At 39.7% G+C, this 20,209-nt stretch overlaps 1 protein-coding gene across 20 annotated transcripts in view; it reads right to left on the bottom strand.

The window, feature by feature from the left end:
• MBD5 (methyl-CpG binding domain protein 5) overlaps positions 1-20,209 on the bottom strand; it is a 155,198-nt gene that overhangs the window by 74,618 nt on the left and 60,371 nt on the right. The window lies entirely within an intron of this gene.

Genomic DNA, 20,209 nt, shown 5'->3' with positions numbered 1-20,209 from the left:
TTGTATTAAACCAAGATTTGCAGAAAGACCACTTATCGATACCTGCGCTTCACGTAGATTGCGCGGCTTCTCTAACAGATGGTTTCACTACACAAAACCCACGGGCGCGTTCAGAAAAGCAAACATTGAATAACACTGGTGAGTTTACCTAGGCACTCTCACTAGTCAGTGAAGAAAGGTACGGTCCAAGTGTGATTTAAAATAAACTAATCCAATCTGACCCTACATACAGTTGTATTCTGAACCGTCCTATAGAAGGATCTCTCTTTCTTCATTGAGCATAAACACAAAATCAGAAGAATACCCTACTGTCCAAGGGTCAGTACTCTGGCCTACTCTGGCTACACAGCTGGAGAACGGATAAAAGGACTTTTTAATGAGATATTCTTCAGAAGATCTACCATAAAACTTTAGGAAGCTAAAATTGTAAAAAAGATGGCCAGTTTTGCTTATTTATATCTAATTTATATACACACCTCTCTCTATATATACACTCACACACATACACATATATCTAAAAATTAACATAAAAAACCCAAAGTAGCTTAGATACCATTGAAAGCAGATTTTAGACTTGTAGGCATTTTTCCCTAAAATGCCTTGTAGATTTTTCACCTAAACCAAACACAGCTACAACTAATTCTGTTACTTGAACACGTGATGGAGAATCAGAAACTCAGCCCAACCAGAGCCTTGTATTTAATTTTATTCTTGTAACCAGCATAAACAGTGGGTGAAAATATCTTTGCATGATTATGCTTGGACTAACTACAGGGATCACAGGATTTCCAGGTATCCCCAACGGTTCTACAGACCTGGAACCCTGATCAATCCAGAAGATCTGGTGTAAATCAGGGCTGTTAGCTCTGCAGAAGAAACCTTGAAAACTATGGGGACACCAGATTTTGTCCTTACTTCTTCATTTTCCTGGACCTTGGGATTGTTCTTGAGGAGGAAATCCCCAAGGTGTAGCCCCTTACTCAGGTTAGAGGGCACAGCTCAACCCTCTTGCTAAAAGGCTCCTCCTGCTCCAGGCTGGGCGCTGCAGTTTGGCACCGCTCCCTCTCCTCCGCAGCGGCTAATGCTGGTCCAGTGAATCAGATAAGGGAGCCGATTTGTGTATTTCTGCTGGATTAGTCTTAACCTAGATCGGTTCCCTAATCTCTGTGGCTGGAGGAATGCTTGTGCTGGACTAGATGCTTAGGAAGGAGTGGCACGCGTATGGGAATGAGTAACTCGAAGAGGAAAGAGCAGCAGTAAATTTGGCTCATGCCAGCCCAAAGTGCTTGGGGAAATTCAGTGTTTGCTCATTTATTTCATTTTAGAGTACAGCAGGATTGAAAATATCTTCTCTTCTCCTGTTTTCATGGGAGGACCTCAGTATATTTCATTGTTTAAATAAAAGTATTATTTAGCCTTCTACATATTCAAAATGTATGATGATTTCGGCACTGGTGAGGCCGCCCCTCAAATGCTGTGCTCAGCGCTGGGCCCCTCACCCCAAGGCGGCCATGGAGGGGCTGGAGCGTGGCCAGAGCAGGGCAGCGAGGCTGGGGCAGGGGCTGGAGCCCAAGGCTGGGGAGGAGCGGCTGGGGGAGCTGGGGGGGCTCAGCCTGGAGAAGAGGAGGCTGAGGGGAGCCCTCATCGCTCTCTGCAACTGCCTGAAAGGAGGCTGGAGCCGGGGGGGTCGGTCTCTTCTCCCCAGTAACAAGCGATGGGACGAGAGGGAACGGCCTCAAGCTGCGCCAGGGCAGGTTTAGGTTGGATATTAGGAGAAACTTCTTCACGGAAAGGGCTGTCAGGCCCTGGCCCAGGCTGCCCAGGGCAGGGGCTGAGTCCCCATCCCTGGGGGTATTTAAAAGCTGGGTAGACGTGGTGCTCGAGGACATGGTTTAGTGGTGGGCTTGGCAGTGCTGGGTTAACGGTTGGACTTGATGATCTTAAGGGTCTTTTCCAACCTTAACGATTCTATGATTCTATGATCCCAATTCTAAATTTTAACTCTTATAATACCAAAGAGCAAGTAGGCATGTCTAAAAAAACCTGTTTCGAGTACCTGACTAAAGTCATCATAAAGCTGTTGGAAATAATAATCTTGCTTCCTTACTGATTAGAATCCATATCTATTATCTGAACATTTGCTAGACACGGTATCTGGAGAAAATGAAGTTAAAACATAACAGATGACATAAGAAAACCAGAAGCAAACACCCTACCTTCCAATACTACCTTTGCATGACCATATGGCTTTTCCAAGTGTACTGTTCTCTTGTATGACAGCAATTTGGCCATATTAATATAACTTCAAAAATGCATTTTAACTGCCTAACACCACAATACACCAAGCGAAAAACATTAAAGCTAAAAGAAATACAATAACAACAGGCGGGTCTTTCAGAGAAGCTAATTTAAAAATTAGCTATAGCTATAAGGCTAACATACTAACACATTTGTTTTACTTATGTGATATATAGCTATAGGCTAACATACTAACATTTGTTTTATATATGTGATATATAGCTATATGGCTAACATACTAACATTTGTTTTATATATGTGATATATAGCTATATGGCTAACATACTAACATTTGTTTTATATATGTGATATATAGCTATAGGGCTAACATACTAACATATTTGTTTTATATATGTGATATATAGCTATAGGGCTAACATACTAACATATTTGTTTTACGTATGTGATATATAGCTATAGGGCTAACATACTAACATTTTTCACAGATTTGGCAATGGTGTCATTTGAGTGGATGTAGCTTTGAAGAGAGAAGACATAAGAAGGGATACTATCTATTTTTTTTGTCTCCAGTTACAGGAAAAAAAAAAAAAAATGGAAATGGAGTTTTAATTTGCCAGAGAAGAAAATCAGAGACATCAATTTAGTCAATAGTCTCAATCCTATAAATCCTGCATATCTGATACTTTCATAAAGAAAGTGACAAGTACTAATAATATATCTTACAACCATGAAAAGACTTTTATTTTATAAAAAGCCTTGGTTTTGACAGGAAAGGCGCATGCTACTATTCAGACACAGCACACATGCAATCTTCACCCAGCAATTTAAAAACTGAACGAAAACAATCAAATTGACAAATAGATCAGTTTCTGACTATAAAGGAAATCACTCCTGTGTACAACCCTGGGTAATAAAGAGGTAAGCAGAGTGCAGGCCCATGTACCACAGCACTCGTCTTACCTAACTGCTGGTTGCTATGGCAAGCATTTGCCTGTATTTTGTACATTAAACAGTAATATGTTTTCTGCCTCCTTGTTCTTGATATTTTGATGAAGTTAATACTCAAGATTTGGATCTGTAAGGTATGGAAACTAAAGGTTCTCTCAAATAATCATGCATTCCAACTTATTATGGTTTTGTGAACACATCTTAGAATTAAAAATTAAGGAGTAATTTAAAATTATTTTCATTCATCTGTTACACAGCATTTTAAAAACTCGTGATTTATTTCCATTAGCTATTTTGCATACCTGTTGTACATGCATTTCTATTTTCGAGCTCACAATGGAAATGTAATCTACTTTTCTCCTTCACTGATCTTTAATTTAATATAGAGGTAACTGTGAAAATGATGAGAACTGAGGTGATAAACAAATAATTTTAGTTCTGTATAATACCAATTTGTCTTTTCCCCTTCTTTTTTTCCTAAACAAATGTTAGAGGTACAAAAGAATGAATCAGTAAAAAAAAATTATTTAGTCATTACTACTGTAAACTAGCAAATAACTGCATTTCTTTCTGTAGTTGTCTCTACCTGAAACACAGTGGTATTTCAAAAGGTGTGTAAGAGCCAGGTCTCAGCACAAGAGCCATTCTAAGGAGGAGAGGATGATGTTAATCCATTTTCTTCTTGATTTCTATGGCTAACATAAAGCCTTAACGTACAAAATACAAATACCCAAAAGCAAACACATTTGATAAAATAACCCCAAGAGGAGAGAGAACCAATCCTCCTCCCACCCCAGCGGTCCCCACCGGACCAACTGCAAACTCGGATGTCATCCACTGACAGAAAGATCCACGACAAAACTTGGCAATAGACACACACCTTTTTTTTAAGTAAAAAAAACAAAATAAAAATCTTTTTCTTTTGATAGGAACACTGTTTCCACTATCAGCAAGTGCACACAGTCCCCTTTTCTTTCCCCACGTGAAAAGAAAGGATCTGTACACAGCTTCATTTGTTCGTTGCATCACATCTTGACATCGGAAACCAATGAAGAGAATTTGACAGCAGGGCCAGTAGCCCTAGATTATGACTTTTAACCTCTTCTGTACTTCATAATGTATACGACTTGGAGAAACAGAGCCTCAAAAGCATATTTACAAATTGCCTAAAGGCCAATAACAAACGTTATATGCGTTTTCTTTACATTAACATACGTTCTTTTTGCAATGCTTGACATGGATGAGGCACAGGACGCACAAATGTTGCCCTGAAGACAGCTGAACCAGCCTTTCCTCCTGCCCAGCTTTCCTGCCGTCCCTCCAGCTGCTCGTGTGCTTCCACACCGTGCTGGAACTCTTCTTTCACAGATAAGGCCTAACTGAACCCACCAGTTATGATTCAGATTCTTTTATATAAAAATATTTGTGTTGACACCAAGATTGTAAGCTTTTCTGTTCCTCTAAGAACATGGCGTAAGCAGCTGGACCACTGTACAAATATTTGAATAAATATACCAACAGCATAAGAAGCAGAAGAAAAGGACTTTAAGATTGAACTGTTATCCAAAGCCTCAAACTCATTAGGAAAGCAGAAATTTAATGCAGCAAGCACACCAACAGTTTATATTTTTGCCTCATGATACTTCATCATCACATAATAAAGTGTCTTCTTTAAGACACGATATTATGCCATTGTTTAAAATTAAATCCTCCAAAAAGAAAATAACATAAACTTTTCTAAACTATGTTATTTCTTATTTAAAAATTCTTGGCACAATTCTGCATAACTGGCAAATCTTGATTATTTTCAACACTCATGTAGGCCAAATGCTGCCACCGCAGTGGACAGGAGGAGGACTCAATGACTGACGTCCTGCACAGACTCTTTGCATCGATTTTATTCTGGTCCGGACTCAGGCTAGAACCAATGCTGGTGGCAGAGAAATCCGTTTTCTCCTAAATCTGAAATTATTACACTGTACATCTGAAGTTAATATAGAAAGGAAACGCCTCACCCAGGTACATGAACACCACCACATGTAAATGTTTTTTCCGTTGTTACTGCTCAGGTATGAGATAACTGGAAGCTCTTAAAGAAGCTAAGAAAAAAAAAGAAGGAAAAAAAAGAAAAAAAAAGGTTGTTGCTTCACAATCCTCTCCTTACTAACCTTTTTAAAGAGGAATTACCTTAAGGGAGGCCAGGGAACAGCTTTCACCACCACTGACGGCAGAGCCAATGGTTTTAACATGTTGAATTTCACTCCTTGCTTATTTTGTGATGTGACCAACTTCATCACCGTAGCACTCACACTTCCCATATTCTTTGCTTCTATCATCCCTCTATGGCGAGAGGGCGTTAATCTCCCAGTACAATGATAACCAAAGTCGTCGTACATGCAGATTTCATTACTTCATATTTCTGCAGCGCCTTACAAGGTGTTAAATGTTATCATGCTACAGAAAAGCCTGGACAGTGTGTACTACAGCAAGCATCCCGCCTGAAACTGGAAAGGCTGAGAAAGTTCAAAATGAATTTACACAGCGAAGGAATTTCATTTCACTACCCAGCACGTATCATGCTGCCTGCTGAAGGCCGCCTCCTTCACCATCGAGGAATATTCATCATTGCGGTTCCTCTAAGTAGTTCTTTCAAACTGATGTTGCTACTAATTAGTACTACTAATTGTCCAATTCATTCATAAAGTATCAGGACAGTATTTTAATAATCCCCTGACACAGGACTCCTAAAGCAGAATTCAGTTTCTGGAATTCTAATTCTATTCTTGCTAAGGTTAATAGATGGTTTCCCACTGAGTTTAAGATAATTCACACTGGATCACTACTGAGTCTATATTTGTAAAAAATGCCCCACTATTTGAATCTGTTTGATCACTTTAAAAATAACCATCTTATTTATTCATAGATAGAGATTAAAATTCTCTAAAAATTTAGCCTAGGATCGAACTATTTTTCAGAAAGCTTCGATAGATTTTATGAAGTCTGTTTTTAAGGTATTTCTGAGTACCATGGTACTAAATCATCAAACATTCCTCTGATTTTTAGAAATATATGTCACCTGCTGCAAGTAGCATTAAGGCCAGACAGACACATGAAATAATATTAAGCTGCTTTAATGACAAACATATCAAATGTCATCAGGGAAAAAAAAAGTACCCATCCTCTTAAAAGGCTAATAAAACTCACTTCTTTGTTGCAAGGTTTTCTGAAGCCTTATGAGTTCGTGAACAGGCCAGAGATGAGAAAAATGCCTCAGACAATAGTTAATATATAAACGTATCTACGACCTCACGATGTCTTAATGTATTTACTAATTTGGAAGCTTTATGGTGATCTTGGGCAATTATTGATACATACATCATGTATCGCTCTGGCCACTGCTGTGATCATAAAAATAATTATCCTTGCTGCAAAATTTGACAGAGCCAAATTTTCCCTGAAACCAGATTTTGAACACCAGTAAGTACTGAAATATGAAAATATTAATATCTTTATAATATTTTATATAAATATACAATATGGACATCATATAATTATACAAAATTTTAAAAATCCTAATCCAAGAATCAAATAAGAAGGCACAGAAAGCTGGCCAGAGGAAAACATAATTTTAATCTGATTACTACTAAAGCAAAAATTTTTAACTTTTTGTCCACAGAAAAGTGATTTGACAATAGTCTACGACTGCAGCGCACAGGCCTACCCTGAGGTCAATGAGAACGCCATTCATAAAAGCGCAGACTCCGGGCTGCCCTCAGAAAGGTTTCCGCAGAGCAGGTCGGCAGTCGGCACCGCCAACTGCCCGAACCCTTTCACCTTCTGACGCAGAGCTAACGTCGTGCTGGACAGGCTGCGACAACCATGAGCACGTGGTGACGGGATGTCTAGAGAACTCAGGAGCTGGGTGGGTATGCCTCGGTTCCTCTAGCTTGTTTCTGACACAGGAGCAAAGCACAAATCCTCTTGTATGAGCCCCTTTCTTCCCCTCTGGCAGAAGCAGCTGAGATGCCTTCAGGGCTTTTGCTAGAAAGCTGGTTCCTGCACTCACTCATCAACAACTCTTGCTCTCCACCTTTTCTCTTCACACTTTTGCTCTTGGATGTAATCCCTCACATGTATCAAGCAGACAATCTGCCCTTAGTACAGCCCTGAAACTCTTCCTCATCTCCTGCTCAAGTCCTCTCCTAAACACAGTAACACATCTCACCCTGATACCAGCTGAACTCACTCGCTCTTGCTACTCATCCCCCACATACCATTCTCCAGTTCTTTAGTAGCTCTCTGTGGAGTCTCATCAGGGGAAACTTGTCCCAGTGTATTTCCTCAGCCTTCACCTAGTTTAGAGAAGCATAATAAGGAAAGCACGCACCTTCCTCCGGGGAGGCTGTTGATGACGTTAGAGCTAACTGGAGGGAGCTGCAGCTGGCGGAGAACAGCCCTGACGGGGATGGTCGCCGGCTAGTTTAAGCAAGTGATGGATACGGGAAGCATTTCTAGTCACATAAGACTTTTTCAGCTAAAAAGCTAAAAATAGATAAATACCTAAGCCGGTAGTTTGCGCATATGAAGCAAGAATGAGGACAGTTCTCCTAATCCACACCTATTCCCTGCTTTTTTCCAGGCTGGCACTAAGGAACCGTTCTCCCCAGAAGCAGGCTGGACCTCAGCAGTCCCACTGCCCTCCCGTGGCCAGAAGCACACCCAGCTCCCCGTCAACATTAAGAACCCTCTCCCTAGACGTAAGATTTCAGCCACATGAGAGAGTATTTCCAAGCAAATGACCAAGCAATCCACAACGGCAGACTTGGCCTGGGTCACTGGTCAGACATCACAAAGATCAGGATGACCAAAACGAAGCCTGTTGCCTGAAGCAGGGTGCCACCCCGCCGTACTCGGTGAGCTGCGAGGCTGTCAGTACTGATGTAGGAGTTTCAGGGAGGTAGCAGGTAGGGCTGCCTTGCGACTCGGGCATCAGTGGTGCTTTCTGCCACACCAGGCCACCCTCGCTTTCTGGCAGGCTGTCTCATTGCAGTGGTTTGTAATTGGAAAAAAATATAAATCAAATTCAACGGTGATGACTGCAGTATTAGCTACAGCTGACATAGACAGAGTGTTACATTAAACATCTCCTACAGCAAGTTGATCATAAATGTCATCCGATAGCGGTAAGTTAATTAGATTCTGATACTTAGTTCAATATTCCAACAAAGATGCTCAAGTGTGTATTCAGCATTTGCAACACTGAAAGAGAGGTGGTGTAAAGCTACCAGGGAGGCAGTAAGAACCTTTGCAACACAGTTCTGAATCACAGAGAAAAGAGGAGTAATTCCCAGACCATCACGTAAATGGCTGCTGATACCTTCGCACTCAAAACCAGCTAACTGGTTTTTAACTTTTTTCAATTTGCAGATCAGTACAAATAAGAAGTTTTCTATCTTCCAATTCCTATTTTAATGCAGTACTTTGCAACACAGAATTATGCAGGTTCAAGAATAATGAGTGAGCAGAGGCATGTAACTTGGTTTACTGGTCTGGTTTGCACACTTTATTATGCAAAGCAGAAGCAATAATTTTTATTTGATAAAATATCATGTTGTTCTTAACTATGAGCAATTCACCAACAAGAAAGAACAAGGCAGGTTCCCAAGCTAAAAGTTAAAGGTGCCAACGTAGGACAGTGTCAGCTAGTCAAACTGCAAACGAAAAACCAGAGGGAACATCATGTCATTAAAAACTTCTAATAATTTTTTCAGAAAAAACTTATTACACAGTATCATAAATTTACGATCCCTTTGGTTTACTGAGATAACCAAATAGTTTTTGAGGGAAGAGGATGAAACCAAAACAAGAAATAATTGCCTTAGCAGCTCCCCCCATGAATACACACTCCCTCTCTCAACACTTCCACAAACCCAGATGCAATTTTTTATCCCACATCTGCTCTATAAGCATTATTAGACAAGAAAAAGAGGGCACTGTAAAAACAAGCATTTAAAGTTGTCAAGGTTTTTAACAGTAAATCAACAATAGGAACAGGTAAAACCCAGATTTTTTAAGTTAAATACACAAATATATGTTGAAGGATTAAAGACAGAAAGCTATTGCAACAACAACAAATCCTTTAAAAAAAATAATGGCAGATTTCACTCTTTTCTCTAAGTTTGTTATATTCCAAAATGTACAACGTAAATTCAAAATATACACTGTGTTAGGATTCTTGCTTCTAAAATGTTTTTTGGGAAGCAATTCAATGAATGGCTGTATTAATGCTGTCATCCAGAGATCAAGAAAAGTGTTTCATGCATTGGAGCGGCTAACAAATGAATTTTGCTAGCTTCATCTTAGCCAGCTTTTCACGTCAGCAGAGCACACAGAGAAAAAGGATCCGAGAACAAGACTTTAGCACTAGTCAACAGGCAACTTGGTTACATGTAAGTTTGGCTTTTTATGACAAGATTTTATGTAAAATTTTCTCTACCACAGAAAAAAAATCCTTTCACGCCAAGGAAACTTCTAATATACAATGCAAAAGACTTAAATGGTTTAAGGCCTCCAGTCATTAACAAGAAGTTAAACACTTTTAATTGCTTTGCAAGTTATCTTAATTTAATAATTAAAAAACGTTAAGTGTAATAGCAGTATAGCCTTACAATTTTGTATGGATCTAAGAACAGTGAATTACACAGTGTCAAGCGGTCTAATTTAATGACTGCATTTTTTCCTTCTTCACAGAAACCACAAACTAAGTGTCCCAGTTCCTTCATTCTCGGCATGTTTTTACACTATCTGGATCTAGGCTTAATATAAGAGAAAGTTTCTGACCCCTGAAGCTTTTGCTTCCTCTTCTGTACTTGCAAACTCCTCTAATTCAAAGGTATGGCGGCTGGTAGGAAGGAGTTAACGGGAGCTTCCAGATGACAGAATTCATTTCCCAAAGAGAGTACGAGACATCCATTCAAGGAGAAAAACTTTAAATTCCTACTGAATTACGCTAGATTGAAACTGATGGGACAATCAGATCCCCTGGCAACTACTAATCTGGTAGATAAAAAGATTTCTATTCAAACCAAGCGCTGAGATACTACCGGTGAGCTGAAGCCTAAGGACCAAAGTGCATCTTCATCTTCATGCAAGCTCGCTTTAAATTTGACAGCTGTAAGAGCACACTTCCCAAATTTTTGGAAGCAGTGCTCGGTGGACTCGGTCTAACACACAATAAGCCTGACATGCTGGGTCCAACTATTTGGACTGCTGTATCTGCCAACAGCCTGCACCCATGCTTAACAGTAACTGCATACACAAAGAATTTGATGAGATTTTAAAAATATCTTTCAGGGGATGGCGGTATGTAGCTACGCCAGTGGAGAAATTTTCGGTCAGCTTTTCTGAACGTGTGAATGTGGAAACATGTGGCAAACACACCTCAACAGAAGCTGGGACCTAAAATAACCGTGTAAAATTCTACTTTCACCCTCACTTTGGATTAACAAGATGATCAACAAGTATGATGAGCAGGACCTTCACTTGAGGAACTAAAGACTTGCAGTCTCATCTTAGTGTAAGAGGATGCCAAGAAAACATGGCCACACATAAAGCCACAAAATTAAGGTATTATGTAAAATGGCAATGTGCACTAGTGCATTAGGAAATACCTATTTTAGCTACTGCTCAGTTTCAGAGAACAGATGGAAACATTTAAAGTTTGGGCAACAAGAATTATTTTTTAATAACTCAATAATTTCTTAATAATATCAAGATAGCCTGAAAACCAGATTAAGAACGCCTTTAATTCTCAGTGAGCTGAGATCTGTGCAACGTAATGTGGCTCGTTTAACACTCCAATCGTTAGTGATAACATTTTAAAGAGTTGAAGTCTTCTACTCTATGGCATCATCCAAAGTTTCTAGCAGCCTCAGAATATATGAAATAGGGAATACGGCAGTATACTCTTCTTGACGTTCTGCGTCAGCAGGTACAAATAACTGTTCAAGTCTTTCCTCCAGTCCAGTAGCCACAATCTTTTTGAGGGTTATGTCTGAGGGTTATGAGGGTTGAATAATTCTAGTAACATGTACCTCATCTAAAGTTTTGGCGCTAGAGAAAGCGACTCGCCTTACACACAAAACAAGTCTCAGAGATTTAGAAAGAAAGCCTGATATACTTTCAAAGAGCCAATACAAGCACTATTAAAATTAGCCTCCAAATGTGTTGTTATAATACGAAATGCTTAACCAAGCCACGATACAGAATATGAACATTACTAAAATAGTCATAACGCTGTAAAAGTTCACTTAGGTAACAGTTAGCTGCTACTAAATGAAATTACTGGATTAGTAATTTTTAAGTAGGGTTCCAAATAGCCAACACAAACCAGATACAGTCTTCTGAATTATTTATTTTTTGAACTATAAACATGTCCTCTGCTAAACTACCAAAATTAAGAATCTACTCATGCAGCTAGAGCCTCATCTTGCATATGAGAGCTTCACTACAAAGCAGTGTAAATTTACTCAAGGTAGGAATTTATCCTAAAACATACACAAAACTGTAGTAAATGGAAAAAGTCAAATCAGTTGTCTGTAACTGCTGTAGGTCAGCCCAACTAAGCACATTATGGTAAACACAGAAGGGTAAAAAAAGTTTGTACTTCAGCACCTTCAAGTATTTTAGGCAGCAGATAAAAATGAGCAGTTTAAAACAAGGTTTTTCTTTAAATAGACTTTTGGTTTATTCTTCCAAAGAAACCTTAAATACAGAAAATATGATTTCACCTGCACAGAAATAGTACTGTACCCTAACATTCCTCATATTATGATCAAGAACTATTGTTATACCCATGTACCAAAATATTTTATATCAGTATTTCTTCCCACTTGATGTAACCAAGTCATTTTGCGGCAGAGTTCATTTGACAGCACAGAGTAAACTATCCTTTCTGCTTTATCAATTTTATTCATTGTCTCAGTCAAAATACAAATCCCACAGCAAACTCCGGATTTGTTGCAATCGTACACTGAGCGGTAGCCTGGGCCCTTGCAGCAAAGGTCGCAAAGATCAAAACACTGCATTTATGTACAGGAATTAAAGAGCGCAAGTCCTTCAAAGCAATCAGATTTCACATTGGTTTTCTAAACTCATGGAACCCCACAGTACTGAACTTTACTAATTGCAGACTATTTAGCATCTCTGTATAAATTTTGCCAATACATTTGATAGAAATGGACTTTTGTAGCATGCTTTCCAGACGCCATTTCTGAGTAAGGAAGACTCGCACGTAAAACCAATAAAAAGGAATATACGTTTATTTTACTCTCCGCTTTCAAATTTTTGTGCGATCAGCAATAGAAGACGACTTGGAGACTGCCATGCACGCAACTAGGTGTGAAGAGTCACACCAAGCAGTAGATCCAACACGTCTTCAGGGCAAAGATTTTCTCTGCCCAAAATGACTGCAGGCCCAGGCAGGGACTGTCACACCATAAAGACAGTTTGAGATACGAGAGTTTTGAGAAGCTAAGGTAAACCAAAAAGTGGAAGAGGTAGAATTTAAAGAAAATTTTATTTCCCACTGTTATAGACTAGCACTTTTAAAAACTTAATCCCTGAAGCTTTTTGGAACTATAGCAAGATAATTTAACACATTATGCTACTCTGGAGTTTAGGTCACACATACCGACATCATGTTTTGCATGAATTTTTAATATCCTTAGCATTATGTTATTTGACATTCATGGAATCATCTCAGGTTAAGCCAAATGGCAATACATTGCATCAGGTTGTATTTTAGTAACTGCAGTGCTGCAAGCTTAGCAAGCAATTCAGGATTGCAGGTATTTCATATTATTGCAAAGGCACTATTATGGACATTTACACACAGTAATTGTTATATCAATAGAAAAGCTATTCCTTGATTTACAGGCATAGCACTTAAGCATAATTATCAACTTTGAAGCCTATCAATTTGATTTTTTCCTTTCTTTTTTCTTTTTAGCTGGCATTAGCACAAGAAGTTCTGGCATAGATTGTTTTCAGTTTGCGCACATTTAAAACCAGCGTTGATTTCCTGGGACAGCTGGTTTAAAATTGCCATGTTCCCTTTAATTGAGCAAGATTTACAAGAGGCCCATAAAGATTTCTTGTACTTTTAACCATTTGATATCCAGCACCCTAGAGCAAGGCTCATTTTCTCTTCCCACTCTATACTAAAGTGACTTTCTCTCAGATCACTGAAAAGTGTAACAGGACTTTGTAGAGGCGGCATGCCTCCTCTCCTCTCCGTCCCATATACCCCATGAGCATGGATACCCCAGGATTTCTCCATGGCAAAGCACAACATTTTTGGGAAAAAGCCATCTATCTGCTTCCTGTACTGGAAAGTACACAAGATTTCAAAGCCTCCTTCACCTCTCTGCCTCCACGGGCTCCTCAGTCCGGCAGCTCAGAGCTCTCAGACCACTGCTCAGGTCTGAGCCTTTACAACATCACGCTCTCCTCCTCTCAAAAGCTGACGGCTGCTTTCAGCCACCAGCACCCCGGAGTGAAGCTGAAGCATTACGAGAGCTGCCCGGGGAAGTGGTTGAGTCCCCATCCCTGGAGGTATTTAAAAGCTCGGTAGATGTGGCACTTAGGGACATGGTTTAGTGGTGGGCTTGGCAGTGCTGGGTTAACGGTTGGACTTGATGACTTAAAGGTCTTTTCCAACCTAAATGATTCTGTGATCCTATGAGATGCTGATCAAGTTTATGGCTGAGACCAAATGATCTGCACCCCTGCCCAAGCAAAATCCTAGCCAAAGAACAGTGATTTAAAAATACTGTTTATAGAAAATGATAGGGGAGAGAAGGGGAGAGAAAGAAGGGGAGAGAAAGAAGGGGAGAGAAAGAAGGGGAGAGAAAGAAGGGGAGAGAAAGAAGGGGAGAGAAGCACGTGAACCTATGAGAGAGGACTGTGAGCACTGTACAAAGATATGCACATATTTTGGATATGAGGGACCAGCTTTTTGTGCTGTTAAACCACAGATGCCCACTGCACCCAAGATCATCTTTGTAGACAAATCCTGATCTTGAGATCGAACTGCAAACACGGGACACAAGGACTCACTCCACTCTCCGGGTCCCTAAAGACACCTCTCCTTCGCTGCTTTCCCTGAGGATGGACATTTCCCTGAGGATGGATATTTCCCAGCAGTTTCATACACCTCAGAGTGGACAGAAAGCCAAAGGACTGCATCAAGGACAAACTATCTGCTCTTTGCATGTCTGTACAACCTCGGATGGTCGATGCTGGTTAGCAGGGGCTTTTTTTGTTTTCCAATTACCAGCTTATGCGTTCTCTGAATTTCCTTTTTTTGTTTTATTAAGGAGTTATTTTATTTTTGGATTTAATGAAGTGCCAGTGATACAACATTACTCTGGGTGTAGTTTTTGTTTTTCAGAAGGCACAAAAGGAACAGGCACCTGATTTATTTTTGGTATCTTTTGGTTTGAACAGTGATGCTAAACATATTATTCCTTTTTTTTTTTTGCACAAAAAGCGATACTGCTGTTCAGGTGCATGCTAACAGTTACAAGATAGCTTTCTGGAATGTTAATTTTATTTCAACAGAAACATGTTAAGCATAAGTAGTTTACAAAATGAAAAAGCAGGATGAAATTATGCAAGCAACAAGAACTGACAGCGTACAATGTTAAGGTAAAATATTTTCTAAGTGCCTATGTAATACATCAGATTTCTCTGTGCTCCTTAGTAAGGGCTCATTCCATCTCCCGCTCTCCCTGCTGCCAGCCCTGCCTCCCTTAGCATAGGAAACAATTCTTCAAACTGTGCAAAACGAGCTGAAAGTCTATGACTTCTAACTTAGTCATCGGTAATTACCTTGCTTTAGCGTCACATATATTATGTGAAACTCACCGGGAGCTGTTACTGCTGGGCAGGTCTCGGCGTCCCGCAGCCCAGGTGTGACGCTTCCTCCTGCCTCTCTAATCGTCCTGTGCACGACCTGTGGATACCCAACCCTTCAGGTACCCTACCCTTAACGGGGTGAAGTTAAGCTTCTTTCTGAAAGCGGTCTTTAGAATGCTGCAAAACCTGGTATTTTTTAAACACCTAATGAGCACAAGTTTTCCCAAACCGATTTACTCAGTTTTATCTCCTCCTGGATACACATTCATATATTGCACAATGGAAACGCGCAGTTTCTGTCAAAAGCCTCAGCATAATCTGGGATTTGCAGCACTGAGAAGCACTGCCCACACCACGCAAGTGTCCATCGCAGAAGTGCTAGCTGTTGATGCCCTACTATGAAATGCTGTACTCACCACCACGCTGGTGAAACACCTGAAGAGTAAATCACACAGAATGGAAACCTTCTCCTGGTGAGTCATCAGGTGTTTGGTGGTTTGTTTTTTTTTTTTTTGGCACCAATACGGATCAGAGTAAATTAACAGCCATGCAGGAAAGCTCCCCTCCTGCATCCCGAATCTCTAAAGCCATTTTTGGACTTGTACGCATCAACCACTGAAACAACAACAGATGAAGAGACAGTTTGGTTCCTGAAAAGGACTGGCCAAAGGCCTTAAATCTTGTACTCCTGTCAAAATACAAAGATATATGTGAAATCTATCAAAAGCTGAGTGTTAAAAAATTATATCAACCTAATTAGGCAGACAGCTAGCCCTACCACTCTTTATTAAGTAGTTATGAAGTGTCAAAGGTAAAAAGCATACAGGCTCTAGAGATCAGCAGCATTTGCATTTGAAACTACAGCAAGATCACGTATTTGAGGGTGAGGCAAGTGAAAATTAGATAAAATGCAAGTTCTTCTAATGTTCAAAGCCTGCCTTGAAGGTGTAGGACGTTTTTAGCTATTTTAGCATACTTTCTTTAGAAGCACAGATTAGGTTTGTGTTTTTATTGTACTCTTTTGCTTCCAAGTCTTGAAAGTATTAACTGAGCGTTCTCTGCTTTGGGCTTTCAGAGATACTTGTGTATTTTGTTTTACTGTCAAACCTTGCGCTGCAGGGGACAAGGACAAGCTCAGGGCACGCTGCCTCCACGGGCCAACCGGTCAGGAAGGAGCAGGGCGCGAAGCCAGGTAAGTGGGACCCACCTGAAAATGTGTGCTTGAAGTACCTAGGGGCAAAGGACTCTCTGTGCAGTCTTTAAAGATCTCATGTGGGCAACACCATGGTCAGACACCAATTTCTGGAGAGCTTTTCTTCAGCAGACACAGAGCAGAGAACTTGGAAGAGTACAGGAAAAATGTGTACAATATAGATTTGGACAAAACCAGATGTGTCAGAGGTTACCCCACCATTTACATTTGTTGGCCAAACCCTGAATCTAGTAATTTATGGAACTTAAATCACCAAGTTGCACAAGTTACGGAAAAATCTACTAAAAAAAATAATCCATGTTTATTTTCTCTAGAAAATTTTCACAAGAGAACCTCATTAGAAACATCTTCAATACTCCAAAATTCTTTATTTTTTACCTTTTATCAGAGCAAAAGAATCATGAAAATGAATGACAGAGATGCCTTCAGCATTCAGACAGCATTCCTTAATGTTGCCAATGAACAGTTTTTAGATGGGACAAAATACCAGATGAGTTCAAGGACAGATAAGAAAAATTTAACTGATACAGAATCTATAGCCTAGAGCTCATACCACAAAACATGCTGCAAAAATACCTAAACGTGTCAGATTCAGAAGGCCAGGTATCTCAAATGAGATGCCTATCCAAAATGTAGCAAGGAAACACACTTCAATCAATACAGCACTGTACTTTGCGAACGTAACTGAAATGCTTTTTCAGTTCTGCCACCAATTTCCACGGAGCCAGGACCTAACTCAGACTTCAGTAATCGCATACGAACACTGACCGTACCCCCAAATCTGTCTGCTTTAAAATCACCTCTTAATCATCACTAAACGACCACACTTAGTTCAATGCTAAAACATACAGTTCAATCCTAGATTCATGTTTTATAAATTTCTGTTTCTACCGAAACAAATTATTGTTGTGACAGTGCGGTAGATATTTTGTATGTTGGTTTTTTTCCTCCCTTTCAGTGAAAACATCCCATTACTGTAAATATTATATGAACTTGAATCTAAGCTAAAGCTTACTCTCAGGAACACAGCCCTGCTATTCCAGCACATAAGGAAGAACCTATAATCCCCTGCAAGCCCTCCTTGCCTCCCTTCCCTCCAGCCCACTTGCCAGCAATGCCACTGAGTTCAGTTCCCAGGCTGAGGGGCTAAACTGGTTTTAGCTTCTTATATACTTAGTTCTGGATTTAGGAATTGATCACAGAGGAGGAAGTCAGACCCTTCCTTCCTTCCAGTCAAAAATGTAATCCCCTGACCGGAACCCAGAAGTCACTTACGGCTGTAGCTGCTCCTCCAAGAGAGCTCAGTAACGGGAAAGGACAAACCGCGCTGGTCACAGAGCACCGAGGGATTCTGCCTAAGCCTGTACCTGGAGTGTAGGCTCTAAATATACAGCAGTGCAATTTTTCCCTATCACGGAATTTTATGTTAAACTATATATTTGGGGTAGCACCAGCCTTAATAAACGTCTTGACCTCCAAAAAATCTCTAAATTCTATTTAACATCTACCACATTGTTTCTATCAGCAATTTAGGGGATAAAACAATAAAGGCATATCAGTAGTATAGCTGCAAACTTAGTACGCTATGTATCAACTTTATGCTAGAGAGACACAGCAAAAGTATGCTAGGCTGTGTTTCTCAGCACGCTGTTTGGCGGATCATTTTCACATAAATGGCTTTCACAAACTTTTCCCAATTGGCATAATTTTTTTCTTTTTGGACATAGTGCAAGAAAATGCTAAAGCACACGTACAGCTAAGGGAGATTAAGAAAGTATACCACGCTGTAACAACAACAAGCAACAATACAATTATGAAATGAAAGATTTAGTACGTATAAACAAAGAGAAAATATTTAAGCCCTTCCAAATGAAAGGTAGAGCAGTATTAATTTTATATAAAAAGCCATTTCGTACTATTACAGGTAATTAAATATGGAAACATTTTCTAGGTGAAATGGTGAGCTCACTATCACTACCAGGCTTTGAAAAAAAAAATCAGGTAGCTTTCGAATAGGCAAACTTTAATCCAGGTTCTGCAAAAACTGGTAATCTGCATGCTGAAGGAAGCCAGAAAATCGTCACTGTGGTCTCTTCTGGCCTTTGGGTTTTTAAATTCCCTTACTCTCCCTTAGATGCCCAGGAAAAAAAAGACCCGTCTTGGGCAGGAAAGTAAAATGAGCAGAGTAGATATCAAGATGGAAGACACAACTGAAGAATCTATGTCCAGCTGAAGGCACCATTCCCATCTTCACTCGAAGATATGCTTTTACAACAAGTATTCCTAATTTGAAAGCATTTTATCATCGATCAGCTGCACTTTACTCTTTTGCAAAAGGACTTAAATATAACTTTGTGCATTAAGCATGTGCTTGTAGAGTCTGCTTCACCGGGGAAAGAGGCGGCAGCTATGGGAAATGCAGCTTGTCTCTCCTCACCCTGCTTCCCAAATGAGCTCCATCTGATGCGGTGTGTGGTCTAGATCTCCGGACCTTGCTGTTTCGCTCTCAGCAGCTTGTTCCCTACCCCCTCCCTGCAGCTGCAGCCGGGCTGGTTCATTTGTAATTATAAACCATCTTTTACTGTCTCAGATGGAATTTTAGCTTTGCATTCCTGTAGCCCAAATCAAAACTATTCATAAAGAATGCGTAATTTTGTATGTTTAGATGGGACAATCGTGATAATCTAGTCTGAGGGCATCGAACCTCATGCGGAAACATCTGTGTCAAACCAGTGCCTTGCCCTCTCACATGAGAGAGAGGATTTCAAAACACCATCTCTTACAGCTGAATGACAAAGTCCCACACAGTTGTCACTGTGGACATTTGACTTATTTTTCTTCAGTTAAACTGGGAATGACAAGCTTTTTGGTAAAATGTACCAGTAGATCATCCTAAAGAAGCGACCCATTTTGTTAACAAGAACCTAGAAAGATCTTTCTAGCAGGGCAAAAAACCCACCATTTACAAGAACTTTTGTGCTGCCAAAACAAAACGTCAATATTCTGACCTTGTGAACACAAGGCTCTTCTTTTTTTTAAGAAAAGGGACTAAATAAAAATAGGTGTGGTTAGGATGCTACTCCCACCACCTTAAACAGGTAGGCAAAAGGTGAATTTGTCATTTGAAATAGCATACCTTTTTAGAAATTCGAAATGTATTTCAATTTGAAATGTATTTCAAATTTTAGATCATTAACAAAATCCATTTTAAGAAAAATCATGAAAATCATGATTTTCATGTGTGTACTACTACTTCATAATAATTTCCACTGAAAAGATATTAGAAAGAAGTCAATTCGATTCAAACCAATTGAATTATGGAAATACATTTGGTAGTAACCACTGAATTTTATGCCATCATCCTCAGGAAGGTGCCTGGCTCGGTTTTGACTCTTCTCCATTCTTTCTGTAAGAAGACACTGTAAACCAACTGGTTTTTACAGCATTTCAGGTATGCAGGTAAGGTATCAGGGCTACCCACAGTCTTAGTATCATTAACGACAGACGGTGAAATCAGCTAAATATTGGCAGCGTGGCATTTTTTAAGTAACATCATCTAAATCAGCAATTTGCTAACTTGCTATGCTGGAAGATACACATTTTGCAGTTTCATAATATGAAAGAATTTGCAATGCATTTTAAAATGCTCCTTTGCGGGAAGAACAGTGCTTTTCTCTAGCATCGCCCGTTCCAAATCATGGTTTTTCAAGGATCACAACCAATTTTAATGAATATTAACCTGATCAAGGTATGTGCATAAATTTCTGTTGACATAACAGTTAAAGACAGTTTACTAAGATATTTACACTTTAAATGGTATTATAACAGAATGATATTTGAGTAAAATGATCTACTGATCAATCTTCCGTA

Source organism: Nipponia nippon, unplaced genomic scaffold (genome assembly GCF_047370975.1).
Source record: "Nipponia nippon isolate SJK-2023a ecotype South Korea unplaced genomic scaffold, ASM4737097v1 scaffold_5, whole genome shotgun sequence".
Classification (NCBI taxonomy): domain Eukaryota; kingdom Metazoa; phylum Chordata; class Aves; order Pelecaniformes; family Threskiornithidae; genus Nipponia; species Nipponia nippon.
Note: the sequence above shows the minus strand (reverse complement) of the source record. Positions and strands in the feature narration are given on the sequence as shown.